Below are 14,235 nucleotides of genomic sequence, written 5' to 3'. Positions count from 1 at the left end.
TGTCTTCGGATTACTCACAGGACAAACTCACAGGGCTATTGACGTTTATGTTTAGGGTAAGGACTGTAGATAGCTCAATTATAGACTTTACGTCTGTGATTACTCCCGGTAGAAACACCTGTCTTTTATGTAAATAATTAAAATAATTAACATCGAATTTATATAATTTTTTTTAAAGTTTATTAACAGGATTGAATTTATCTTGCATATATACTTTTGAACCAAAAAATAAATAAAAGTTAAGTATTTGAATGATTTTGGTTTATTGGCTTACTGTAAGTGTTTCGGGTTCAATTCCCTCTCCATACTCTTCAGCAAGGGATAAGGGAGTTTTATGATTATAATTTGACGTTAATTTTTCTATTTTACTTAAGCCAATGGGATTTTCTTTTTAATTAAAAAAAACTAAGTCAGACTAGAGAAGGGAAATTTTGAGTTTAAAATCCCCTTCCATTAAAAAAAAAACAACAAAAAAAAACACCACATTAACCTGTTGACAGTGGAGGAGGGTTAATTTCTCTACTCCAATAAGAAAAAGATTAAAAGTGATCTGCAATCAGAGCCATCAACGAAGGTCATTAACGTTACAACGGGATTAGTGAATCTCCTCTTGGGGGCGCGGTGGCTGAGTAGTTAAGCGCTTGGCAACCGAGCTTTGGGACCTGGGTTCGTATCTCGGTGAAGACTTGGATTTTGAATCCCGCGATTTTTAGTCCATGACTTTAATTAGGGAAAGTAAAGGCGATTGGTCGTTGTGCTGGCCACACCGTTAACCGTTAACCACGCTCGTTAACCGTTGACCAAAGAAACAGATGACCTTAAAATCATTTGCCCTATAGATCGAAAGGTCTGAAATGGGAACATTCTTTTTTTTTCCTTTAAACTCCCCTCATATTTAAAAAAATGAAAATTACAATTGCTAAATTTGATGATTGCAGCCAGGGATTCAAATTTCTCCAGTCAAAGTCACTGTATTCTTTTAATATAGTGAATCTATAGATGGGTACTGTCAACGAATTCAAGAAAAGGGATGTAACCTTTCTTCAAAAGAAACTAAAGCATAGTTATCAAGAAATTGTATTTACTGTCATTCCATTAACCCACAAAGAACCAATTCTAGGGTTAGCATTAGAAACTAGAATACTTAAAAAAAAACACAGCTTATCTGAGGGGAAAGAACCGCTAATTACTGCTATTTGAACATTACAGGGTGTAGCTCCCTTTCTGCAATATAAAACAAAATTAATTATTAACTAATTGGTTAATTTTTTTATTGATACGTATATTGTTATCAACTATGAATAATTATAAAAAAAAATTTCAACTTGATCCTAGAAATGGGAAGTAGAAGAAAAACGTATCGAACACAAAACGTAATAAATTCATCTCTCTTTTAATTAATGAAGTTATTAATGAACTAATTAATGAAGTAATTAATGAACTAATTAACTGCTAATTGTGATTGATTCATGTCTTGTCAGGCTCAATAAATAATTGTTCAAAGTTTTAACTTTTTCCGAGAATGGGAATTGGGAGAAAAAAGATGTTCAAACTTTTTACCAGACAGACAGAATACAAGCGGACAGAATGAGTTGATAGGTATGAGACTGGAAGGACTCAGAATAACTACCCACCTAGAAGACGGAAAACTCTGAATTGAATCCTTGACTGACTTAGACATGACACGTGAGTTGAGCTGTCGTTCTTAAGATAAAAAGATTTATCATTATGACAGGTGAGTTGAGCTGTCGTTCTTAAGACAAAAGGATTTATCATTATGTCTGGTGAGTTGAGCTGTCGTTCTTAAGACATAAGGATTTATCATAATGTCTTCGTTAAGGTAATGTCCATTTAAAGAAGCTGTCTTTTTACAAAGCTTATATCAACTCTGTCTGTCTGCCTGTCTGTCTGTCTGTCTGGTGTATATATGAAAATGTATATATATGTACTGAAGAGATCATGCCAAAAGGACACAAATTCACTTTAATTCTAATAAATCCTATTACTATAAAACGGTTTCCATTCTTTTTTAATTGAACATAAGTGTATCAATAATTAAGTGAAAGTGATCGGCTTTTGAACCAAGGAGTCTACGATTTGAGACTGGGATTTTGAATGTTGAGATTTTTACGACGCCCCTGAGTTCCCTCAACCTGGCATAACCTCGGGGAAGTAAGTTGTAGACTGAAAGGTCTAAAGGGTTTACTTGTTTATCATTGAAATAACACCTGGTTGTAAATATACAATGCATACGCTTCTGATAAAAAAACGGACAAATGGGCCTGAGATGGATATTGCTTTATTTCTAGATACGATATTAAAAGTATTGTGGTTCAAAAGTTATGTGATAAAAAGTTGCTTGGTGTAGTATGAATACTAGTCGATAAATGAACATTTATTTTCCTATTCGCTTATCTTTTCTTTACAGACAAAGAAGAATTTGAGTCGAAAATTCGTTTTTCCTTTTATGTTCTATGCATTTTTCAAACCTCTCTTTAAATTGAAGACGTCGGGCTATAGATCTCAATGTAACTGATTAAGAAAAGAAAATCATCTACAAAAATACGAAAGAGTTTGGACCCAAATCGATATAGGTTCTAATTCCAAGACGGCAAGGGAAAGAAACACGTAAGAGGCTGTCTTTCTGTCGTATTTTTTTTACATCAGAGATGAGTATTTTTATTAGGGATGTTGAGGTGGTATTAATTTTACAAAATGTTGATTCTATATTTTTTGAGTTATGTAAGGTAATTTCTTCTGCTATGAGAGTGTTTTTTTATTGCTAAAAGAACTCCTCCATGATTATCAGCCCTATCTTTTCTAAAAATTTCATAATTACTATTGAAAATTTCTGCATTATAAATTTCAGGATGTAGCCAAGTTTCTGTTCCTGCAATTATGTCTGGTTTCTCACATTCTAATAAAAATTGCGCAAAACAAAAACAATTGGTACAAATATATGTAAACGCACCACAGGCTATATTTTTAGACTAGACCTATTACAAATTTAATTACATGACTAATCCAAGCTAATAGATACCACAGCGCTTAATTAATATAAGCAGTGTTTTTTTTGTGTTTTTTTTTTCATCTTATTTTAGTTTTTTTATTAAGGGGATTTTAACCTGAGAATGTCCTTCCCTGCTGATGGAAAAGGGGGTAACTGTAGTTTGTAATTAGTTCCTCTCCCCCTCCCCCCTTTTTCATCATTGGCTGCTCTTAGTCGATGATTGTAGTTTTTCTTTAGTAGAAAAAAAACAACAACATAAAATTACAATAAAAAAAATCACCCACCCCCTTACGGAGGCGGGGGGGGGGTATTTTGAGGGAGGGGGTTTAACATGAACATCGCTGTCTACGCCAGTGAACGAAAGTCATTCACATATGTAAGTTTCATTTTAATATCCAAAATGTCTGATGGAAAGGTTGTAAGGAAAATTTAAGTCTGTTAACTCGTTCTCTCTAACTGACGATAAAAAGCGTTGATTCCACCAGAATGTGGTAAATAATTACGGAGACAAAGAGTTAATAAACTGTTGTTTTTTTTTTTTTCATTAATAATATTTCTACCGGAAGAAACAACAACTGTGATGTATATATTTAGCGTATTTTGTTTGTTCCTACCCTAATGATATAAGCAAGTCGTCCTGTCTCATGAATAAAACGAAGACACATATATTTAGTAATACCCTACTGAATTATTTTGTGAATTAGAAAAACAAAACAATCAAGAGTTATTTCTAAGTGAATGCTTTGTCATGTTATTAACAGGAGTCGCCACGGCACAACTACGCCACAGCCGCATCACAGTATGATCTAGTCTATATATTGGCAACACGAAATCCACACCATGAGATGTGTTTTAATTCTGTTGTTGTTAAGCTTCAGTTTAGGTAAGTTTTGCTAAAATCGAATATATATAAATTGTTTTATTATTAGCCCAACGTGTTACTTAAAACTTATTTACTTTTCAATTGATTATTCCGTAAATACACTGCCACGGTCATACAAGCAAGTCGGCTAATAAAGACAGGTTAATAATCTTCTGGGTCGTCATGACTTCTGTGAAGATGACTTTGTCCTTTATATCACGTACCGTGGTGGCATAGGAAGCCGTATTTGAGAACGACTAGTCTCTGATAACATGGTCAAACCAAATTGTACTATCGATCGCGAGATCGAAGCGCAAGTAATTGCTTCGACCATGCTTTTTTAGCGTCAAACAGTCAATGTCTTAGAAAACAAGACCGAAAAAAAAAATATAAATACTAATACTGTTGCGGCCCTGTGTTGTGCAGTACTATTCGGCATCAGATAGTTCACCACAACAAATTTAACACGAACTGGTTAAAGTATAGCGAAAAATAGAAATGGCCGATTCTATGAATGTGAACCAGATACTGGAATTGGCTGCTATTTTTTTAAAGTTCATTTGACTTTTTATTTTTAAACTATTATTATTAAACAACCCTCTCGTTGAGGTATTTTGATTCGGCTTTAGCTAAATTACAGCAATTCTGAGATTACTTCCCTTTTGTTTTTTACGAAAAAATAAGGGCAACAATGTTAAAAAGATTACAAATAAAAATATTTTTTCTAAGCTTGCTTAATTCCCTTTTTTGAAATCTCAAATGATTAATAAACTATTAATATATTTTTTTTCAAAATTATCCCAATTAGAGAAAATATGCAGAAACACACTCAAACACACACACACACAAATAAAAAGTCACATTATTAATGAATGATATCGAAGACCATATCACATAAACATGTTTGACTTTATATAAATGGCTGTAACATTGAAAAACAGAGCGCGACAATTAATGACACTAAATGTAACTAATGTTTAAGAAACGAAACGACGGGTATAAGTAATATCGACCACAGTATCAATTAGCTTGAATCAGTCATGCAGTTAAATTTGTAATAGATCTACAGTCATCTAGACTAACAATAATACATCTGTGCGATTAGATATGTATTTTTCCCTATTGTTTTTGTTTAGCAACTTCATGCTTTTAGCGTCCCAACGCGCTGGACTAGTAGGAAAATGGGAAAGGGGGGGGGGACGAAATCTGCAAATGTTAACGTGATCGCCTTTTAAGTTTTAAGCATTTGATTTTTTAAAAAAATGTTGTATGCTTTAAATTCGAATTCGAAGGCTCAAACCTCCTTTATCCATAATAGCCAGTGCGAAGTGCTAATGAAAATATGAGGTTTTATATTTTCAAACTAATTCTCTTCAAGAAGTACAAATGGGACCTATTCAGCCTTTATCTCCGCTTCTGTCAAATACAATTTCTTTCCCTTGTTTGATACCAAATCAAAATAATTAATTACCAATATTTAATATACCATTTGTTGTTTTGTTTTTTAATTGATTCTTTTTGTGAGTTACAAGAAATAATTGTGCGAAATTTCAATTTGAGGCGAGATTGAGTGCGGGAGAAATAGCGTGTACAAACCTTTTACCAGACAGACTGGGAGGCAGGCAGAGTTTGTTGATATGAGCTTTAAAAATAAACAAACACTAAAATTTGGTAACCACCCGGTATCAGTTATTTGAATCAAATCTCCTTTAGTAAGTATCACTAGTTAAGAAATGTTTATTCTTTTTTTGAAGTTTCAAGCAGAGTAAAAAAAAATCACTTATGTAGGCTATCTTTTGTACGGAAGATCAACGAACTAGTATTTTTGCAGAGCTAATCAAGACTTTTTTTCAGCAAACCGGATACAAGTAGTCATTCGTCTGCCAAGTATTAGAGATTATAATAATCACTTCAATAATAATAATTTTATTTATAAAGCGCTGTTAACAAACAAAATGTAGGCTTAAGGCGCTGTAATAACATTACAAACACAGACACGACAGCTGACATGACAGTTAATCTAAAAAAAAGTTTTAAACAAGTAGGTCTTAATGTTCTTCTTAAAAGTGGTGTAGCATGTTGTCTGTCTGAGATCAATAGGGAGTGAGTTCCAAACCTTTGGTCCGTGAACTGAAAAAGCCCCCAGACCGTAGCTTTTGAGGGAGAAACGTGGCACTACTAAAAGCGTCCATTGAGCGCAGGGCTCTCTGTGGGACATATGGAGTGATCAGTTTACTTAGGTATAAGGGCTTTTCATTGTTATATATACACTGATGACAAAGTGTGGCTACCTTGTAGTCGATTCTCGCTTTCACGGGAAGCCAATGGAGCGTGCGCAAGAGCCTAGTAGCAGAATCTTGTCTAGTTTTTTAAGGACTATTTGAGCGGCGTTGTTGTGTATGCGTTGCAGCTTGACTATTATAACTATAGACTAAACAATGTCAATGAAAATTAAACTTCCTAATTGCCAACTTAATAAAAATTACAAACGGATGAGCTTCAGAAATTCGATTATGCAGTGCACTAATTGCTGGACAGTTTCATGTAAACATAGCTAATTATCATTATTTCCTTTTTTTTTTAATAGGTTTTCCGCCATGTTTGAAAGGGGAAAATATGTTCTAAGAATCATTTTCGCTTTATTTTATTAATGATAAACTAGCCGGATATGGCCTGCGGACCTGAGTTTGGGTATTACTGGTCTACTGGATTGAATCTATATCAAACTTGGCAAACTTCACATAATAATGATAATAATATTTTGCCTGGAAAATAAAAGTGGAGTATGAAAACAGGTTTAACGGTTCAGCCGACATAGTCATATCCATTAATCGTGTTTACCCGATCTGTTATACATTTAGCTCTTTAAAAGAGATACAATTAGGCGAATTATGTAATTTTTGTCTATTTTTAGGGCTCTCCGGTTGTGGAGAGACATTAGACATACATTACGGTCTTCGCCATGATCTAGGGAACTTTTATGCTAAGTTTAATCAAGATTGGTCACACGGTTTTGATTTTTATTCGGGACATAGGCTGCATACATACACCTTACTTTCTGCTTTATATACTAGATAACTACCTTCTATATTTGGCATTAAACTAAGGGAGAGAATCGGAGAACAAAATACGGGTAAGACAAAACACTGTTACAGTCTTTACGGCAAAATGCCAAAGGACTACAGGATTTCGAGCTTATGAACGAGGCGACGTGAGAATGTGTATCTACTACGGTGGAATAAAAAAGACCTACTACGATGCTGACAATCATTGCAAAAGTAAGTTTTACTCCTTAAGAAAAATAATAAAACCATAGACCTAAGTATATTATACCTAGACAGGACATGGAGATCTTTTAATGCTAAAATGAATGTAATAATAAAAAATTTAAGTTGGATCAAAGCGTTGAACATCAAAAATAAGAGTACTCTGGTCTCATAATTATTTTTTTGCAATTTTTAGATACATAATCTAGAAAAATCTAGGTCAGCGGTTCTCAACCTTTTAAGCTCGGCGACCCCTTTTTACAATTTCCCACTCTGCCGCGACCCCCCCCCTCCCTAGACACACAGCAATAGAAGAATAGACAATAAAATCCTTATTTTTGATGGTCTTAGGCGACCCCTGGCAAATCGTCAATCGACCCCCAAGGGGGTCGCGACCCACAGGTTAAGAATCTCTGATCTAGGTAATCATTCAATTTAAACGTAAATAAGATAATTAAAATTAATAGACATGAATTATGTCGATCTAGGAGAGAGGAGAAAAATCTGACTCAGGAAACTTCAGACCAGTATCATTTACCAGCATCACATGTAAAATCCTAGAACACATAATATGTAGCAACATCATAAACCACTTAGACAAATATAATGTCCTCACACCATACCAACATGGCTTTAGGAAATATAGATCACGTGAAACACAACTAATAGGACTAATTAATGATTTTTCAAAAGGTTTAGATAATAGTCAACAAATAGATGCTATCTTACTAGATTTTTCCAAAGCATTTGACAAAGTTCACCACCATAGTTTGCTTAAAAAATTAAAATATTTTGGTATTGATGGTACATTGCATCAGTGGATTAAAGATTTTCTGATAGGGAGAGAACAAACTGTAATAATAAATGGCTCTAAATCAACACCTATAACAGTAAACTCAGGTGTACCTCAAGGAACAGTCTTAGGTCCACTACTATTTTTAATTTACATAAACGATTTACCAAATTACATTACTTCAGGAACAAAAGTCAGATTATTTGCAGACGATTGCATAATATATAGAACAATAAAAACAACACAAGACACAGACATTTTACAAAGAGAATTAGATGAATTACAGAGATGGGAATCAAATTGGAGCATGTCTTTCCACCCAGGAAAATGTCAGTTATTAAAAGAGTAAAAATTTTTTTATTAATTCCACTTATCTTATTCATGGTAAACCAGTAACACAAACTAAAAACGCAAAATACCTAGGTGTTAAAATAAATGAAAAACTATCATGGTATCCCCATATTGATGAAGCTATCAAAAAATCAAACAAAGTATTGGGGTTTATTTTAAGAAGTTTCTATAAATCAAATAAGAACATAAAACTAAAATGTTATTTAACCTTGGTTAGACCAATATTGAATAGGCATCCTCTGTTTTGGACCCATCAACTCAAGAAAACATTAAGAAACTGGAACAGACACAAAATAGAGCAGTGAGATTCATAACAAACGAATATTTACATTTGACTAGAGTAACACCTTTAGTAAAATCACTAAATTTAGAAAGCCTTCAGGATAGAAGACTCAAAAGTAAAGTAGCAGTTATACATAAAACACTGAACCATAATCTTCAAATACAAAAACAAAATTTAATAAAATACTCAGAAAGACACAATGATAAAAGCACATTCCTTGCTCTTTATGCTAGGCAAAATTTGTATAAATACTCCTTCTTCCCTAGTGCTATTAGAGCATGGAATAGGTTGCCTCAGCTAGCCAGGAAAACCAGTGACTTGTCAGAATTTAAGTCATTGGTTAATATGCATGACTGAATGCATGACGCCTAGGACGTAATGTCACGTAATCATCTTCTTTTTTGAAGTAACGTCTGTATTATATAAGATAGGATTTTTGAAACATTATCTCTATGGAAACTAACAGGAAATAGCTCTGTTTCATATATTTGCGTGAATATATAGTTCTGTGATTAATAGCTCATTCTAAAACAAATCCGAGAAATGAGTTTGCATTATTTCTAAACTTTGAAAACCAAAATTCATTACTTCTCTAAGACACAGCCTAGATATAATATTGTCTATGTATGAAACATTTTGAAAGCATTGGGAAGTTCCATTGTGTACCGGTATTTTACCTAAAAGTTTTTATGTATATTAAATATGATGCGTATTTTCTTTAAAAAATTTTGGTACCTAGAGAAAAAAAGGACTGCTCTAGAAAGTTGAATTAGGCAAACAGATGTTATTTTGCACTAAAATAATCATAACAATTAATTTTTTAGTCCACTAAGTAAAACAAATTTCGCGGAGGGGGGGGAGGGTTCAAAACTTCTATTGTATCGTACACTATGCTTAAAATTTTTTAGGTAGTTATCAATTTTTTAAACGCTGATGTATTGGTTGAAATGTTAGTCTTGGTGGTTAGTAGTTGAGTCGATGCGTGTTGATCTGATGTAGACACTTGGATTGTTATTAATTACAGCTTCAAGTTTCTTAAGTACAGCTCACCACAGAATAAATATTACAAGATAACGCGGCGTGTACAACATAAAACATTATTACAGAAATAATGGCACAGTCGACGACGTCAAGATTCACTACAAGCAGTCTTTTTGTTCGTTATTCGTCTAGGGCAGGGGTTCTCAACCTGTGGGTCGATTGGCGATTAGCCAGGGGTCGCCTAAGACCATCGAAAATATGGATTGGTTTTGTTTTTTCTTCTATTAATGTGTGTGGGGGGGGGGTCGCGGCAGAGTGGGGGATTGTAAAAAGGGGTCGCCGAGCATAAAAGGTTGAGAACCGCTGGTCTAGGCTATTACCCTTTCTAACTTTTAAATGTAGGCCTACCGTAGTGTCACTAAGGAAAAACCCAATTAAACCCAACTTCTACTCGTCTTACTATTGAGTCATTACAGTATCTAAAATAAAATTTTAAAAAATATCTAATAAAAATGATGTAAAATAGCATAAAAAATCATTTGAGATTCTTAAATATTTATTTTTTCTTTTTAAAGTAGAATTTTTTTTATTATTTTTTTTAAGGCCTTGGTTCTAGATTGGCTTTACTGGATAAGCCGATTAAAATTCAGATGCTATCATCATTTAGAAATGCATGGATCAGATTTTTGGGTATGTAGGTTGAGCTTTTTATTTTATTTTCGGAGAAAAAGCGCTCATCTTATGAAAAAAAAGTAAATATTACCTACGTAGTTTTTTGGTTTATTTGTTGCTCTTTTTTAAATACCTATATAAACTCAATTTGGTAGCTCACAACGAATTTGCATACGCTGCCGCCTCTTTCGGTTTATTTATAAACCTCGGGAAAACAGAAGTCATGATCCAGAGGTCATTCAATAAAACCTACTCAGCCCAAAAGATCACAGTAAACGGACAGCCCCTTAACGTGGTAGACCACTTTACATATCTGGATAGAATAGTATCAAATGACGCCTCACTTTCAATGGAAGTTGATAACCGTCTGGCCAGGGTCAGTAGCGCTTTTGGACGCCTTCAGACGAGAGTTTGGCGGAACAAATCGCTCCGCTTGCCTACGAAAATCAATGTCTACCAGACGGTGGTTCTCTCATCCCTTCTATATGGATCTGAGACATGGGTACCAATACCATACAGAAAGCAAGTAAGACTACTTGAGCGCTTTCACCAAAGATGCTTGCGCTCCATCATGGACATACGGTAGCAAGACCCCACTACAAACAGTGATGTCCTTGCGAACGCCGTTATCAACAGTATAGAGGGACTTCTTACGTTAAGCAGGGCATGTATCCAGTATAGGAGAAGAACGTATGCCAAAGACAGTCTTTTTTGGTGAGCTAAAAGGTGGTCGACGTAACAGCCTCTAGGCGCCTACTTGCCTTAGCTAACATAGAAGAGAGCACCTAGTTGCATACGGCCTCAGAACGAGACAGCTGGAGGTCACTCACAAAGGCCGTTGGATACACATTTGAGACAGACGCAGAGAGCGATGAAAAAAAATAATTTTAATCAACCACATGCGAACAATGGTTATGCTTGCCCTGGGTGTGGCAAAATATATAGGTCACAGCTGTTCTTCGCATTCACGGGAAATACTGCATTCCTCACTAATCTTCGGGCTCGAAGACAAGCCTTATATATATATATATATATATATATATATATATATATATATATATATATATATATATATATAATATATATATATGCTCTCGGCAAACTGCACCACATAACACTACCAATCAAAGATAACTCAGAGCTGAAAAATAATGTAACACTTTAAAACACCATAAATCACAGCCAATACTGTACAATTGGAAACACGTAAGACTGACTGTATACTATAAATGTTTCACCGTTAACAACCGTGCCACCATGTCACTCTTGTACTGCCGTATCACTCTTGTACCGCCGTATCACTATTGTACCGCCGTATCACTCTTGTACTGCTGTATCACTTTTATACCATTGAATCACTCTTTTATCGCCGTATCACTCTTGTATCGCCGTATCACTCTTGTATCGCCGTATCACTCTTGTATCGCCGTATCACTCTTGTACCGCCGTATCACTCTTGTACCGCCGTATCACTCTTGCGCCGCCGTATCACTCTTGTATCGCCGTATCACTCTTGTACCGCCGTATCACTCTTGTACCGCCGTATCACTCTTGTACCGCCGTATCACTCCGCTGTATCACTCTTGTACCGCCGTATCACTCTTGTACCGCCGTATCACTCTTGTACCTCCGTATCACTCTTGTACCGCCGTATCATTCTTGCACAGCTGTATCAAACTCTGTACTGTCCTCTCCGCCTCGTCCCGGACTTTCACTGGGCTCAGCTGTTCAGGACTGACCTCATACGCTGGACTTGTATCGGACTTGATGACTTCGTCTCGTAGTGGCGAACAACGAAAATATGGGAACCTTGGCTTGGAGATTAAGCGTTTATGGAAATTATCTAAAACGACAATATACCCCATCGTTATATCAACCGAGGGAATAATAACAACTGACTTCAAAGATATCTTCAAGGCCCTTGGCATTCCTAGGAACATTCTCTTTGCCTGTCAAAGGGCTGTACTTCTGCAGACCTGCCACATCACCAGAAAATTCCTCAGTGGAAACTGTTAAAGGGACTACGATGAATTTTGTTTATCCTTAGCGAAACTCGACCCTGGCAGTCCCAGAGAATGACTACACGTTCGTTTCTAACATAATAATAATACTTAAACACAATACAATTGAGAATGAATATTGTTTTTTTTTTCTAAGATAAAACTCTTTTTTACAAAGCTAATATCAACTTTGTCCGTCTGTCTGATAAACCCACACCCAATTCCGGATTAAGTCGAAATTATTTCTTTTACAACACAAAAATCAATTTAAAAAAACAAACAATTAGTTAATGAACTATTGGTAATTAATTATTTTGTTTGGTATCTTGAACAAGGGAAAGAAATTGTACTTGACAGATGTGCTAGTATAAGTTGAATTAGTCCGTCTGAGGACTCTTGAGCCCTAAGTGAACATTTTTTATGCATTAAAAAAACTATCATGTTAACATTCACATAGATACTACCATCTTCCACCCCCTTTCACAACTGGTCCAGACAAGTGATAGGATCATAACACATTGAGAAAGCTAAAAGCCAAAAAAAAAAATTGATAAAGATATTTCTATCGCATAGATGTATGTCTAGGTTAATCGTGCATGACATTACATGAATGATTCAAACTAATGAATACAATTACACTTAATACAATGTTATAACTCCGCTCCCGCGCCGACACTGAAGGTGCGACACTGGGAAGTGTGTCGGTGGTCTGTTCTAGAGTTAAGTAGGACTTGTAGAGCTTAAGACATTACTCCCTATGACTTGATAGCTGAAGTCCATCTCTAACTATTTGTTTATAGCTATAAATAAATACGTCGTCTATTATGACGTTCTTCTTTTCGTTGATTGCTTGCATTAGATTTTCTACAATAAGTTTTTTTTTTTTTTTTTTTTCTAAAGTATTTTTTATTTTTCATGTTCAGCTGATGAAACAAGATGTTATTGCATGTATTGCGAACCTGTTGTTACTTTAGAGATGTGCCGTAAGATTCTAAAAGTCTATCTTTGTCAGAGAAATATAATTGTATAAAGCTCTAGACAATGTCTTCGATACTATGGAAAATAAACTGAAAGATTGTAAAATTTGATTCTTGTTGATAAGTTGCTTTGTTAACACCACATCTTTGTTTCTAGAAGTGTCTTTAACTTGAGTGTAATTATGAAAAAACGATCAAATTACCGTATTCTCTCGCGTATCGACGATACCAACGTTGATTCCATCAGAACGTGTTAAATAATAACGGAGAGAAAGAGTTAAAATGTTTGACATGTTTCAGATTTTCCTTGAGCTGAAGATAATTCACTGTCTAATTTAAATAATATTTTAAATGCAAATAAAAATCATGGGCCTGGTCATAAAAACAGCTGACGGGATGTAGAGGTCACATCTCATAATACACTATATAAAAACACTAGGATGTAGTTGTTGATGTTAAATCAAACCTTGGTTTTAAAAAAAAAAAGGTTATGCACCAGTATCAATCAAATGCTTAAAAAAAGAAAAAGAAATCTTTTTTTCGCTATTTAAACTGCGAATCAGAAATCGTTTAGTGGAAAATAAACTGTGGCGTTTTGATCAAGAAATGTGCTCATTTTTTATTTACACACAATCTATGTCATAACAGGTTCAATTTTCCTGGTGGTCTCTACAGCGGACGATGTAAGGCCATCAGTTTCTGTGGCCTACGGTTAACGAGGGTGTCATGTAGCCAGCACAACGACCAACCGCCTTTACCTTTCCCCAACTAATATCAGGTACCCATTAGAGCTGGGTGGACTCAAGAAGCGCCTAAAGATCCCCAGATTAAAATTTCCAGTCTCCACCAGGATTCGAGCCCAGGACCCCCAGTTCGGAAGCCAAGCGCTTTACCGCTCAGCCAGCACACTCCCATGAGAGAATTAGTGATGAGTCGCCGATGAGTGGTAAATGAATGCATCAGGCTTTTGCGTGTGTATATATAAAACAGATTTTTTTAAATTTTTATTTTAAAATGTTTTTATATTATATTCTACTGGA

General features: G+C 35.0%; 1 long non-coding RNA gene across 2 annotated transcripts; it reads left to right on the top strand.

Annotated features, from left to right (window-relative positions):
* The first annotated feature begins 2 nt into the window (after positions 1-2).
* On the top strand, positions 3-13,306 carry LOC106056427 (uncharacterized). 2 transcript variants are annotated; one of them, XR_008778284.1, is made up of 6 exons: positions 3-56; positions 2,429-2,628; positions 3,772-3,893; positions 6,980-7,150; positions 10,150-10,236; positions 13,142-13,306. It is a non-coding gene; the product is annotated as an uncharacterized LOC106056427 (long non-coding RNA). The 2 variants fall into 2 exon arrangements; XR_008778285.1 differs by having other exon boundaries at positions 6,947-7,150.
* Positions 13,307-14,235: the final 929 nt, after the last annotated feature.

This window comes from Biomphalaria glabrata, chromosome 6, assembly GCF_947242115.1.
Source record: "Biomphalaria glabrata chromosome 6, xgBioGlab47.1, whole genome shotgun sequence".
Classification (NCBI taxonomy): Eukaryota; Metazoa; Mollusca; class Gastropoda; family Planorbidae; genus Biomphalaria; species Biomphalaria glabrata.
Note: the sequence above shows the minus strand (reverse complement) of the source record. Positions and strands in the feature narration are given on the sequence as shown.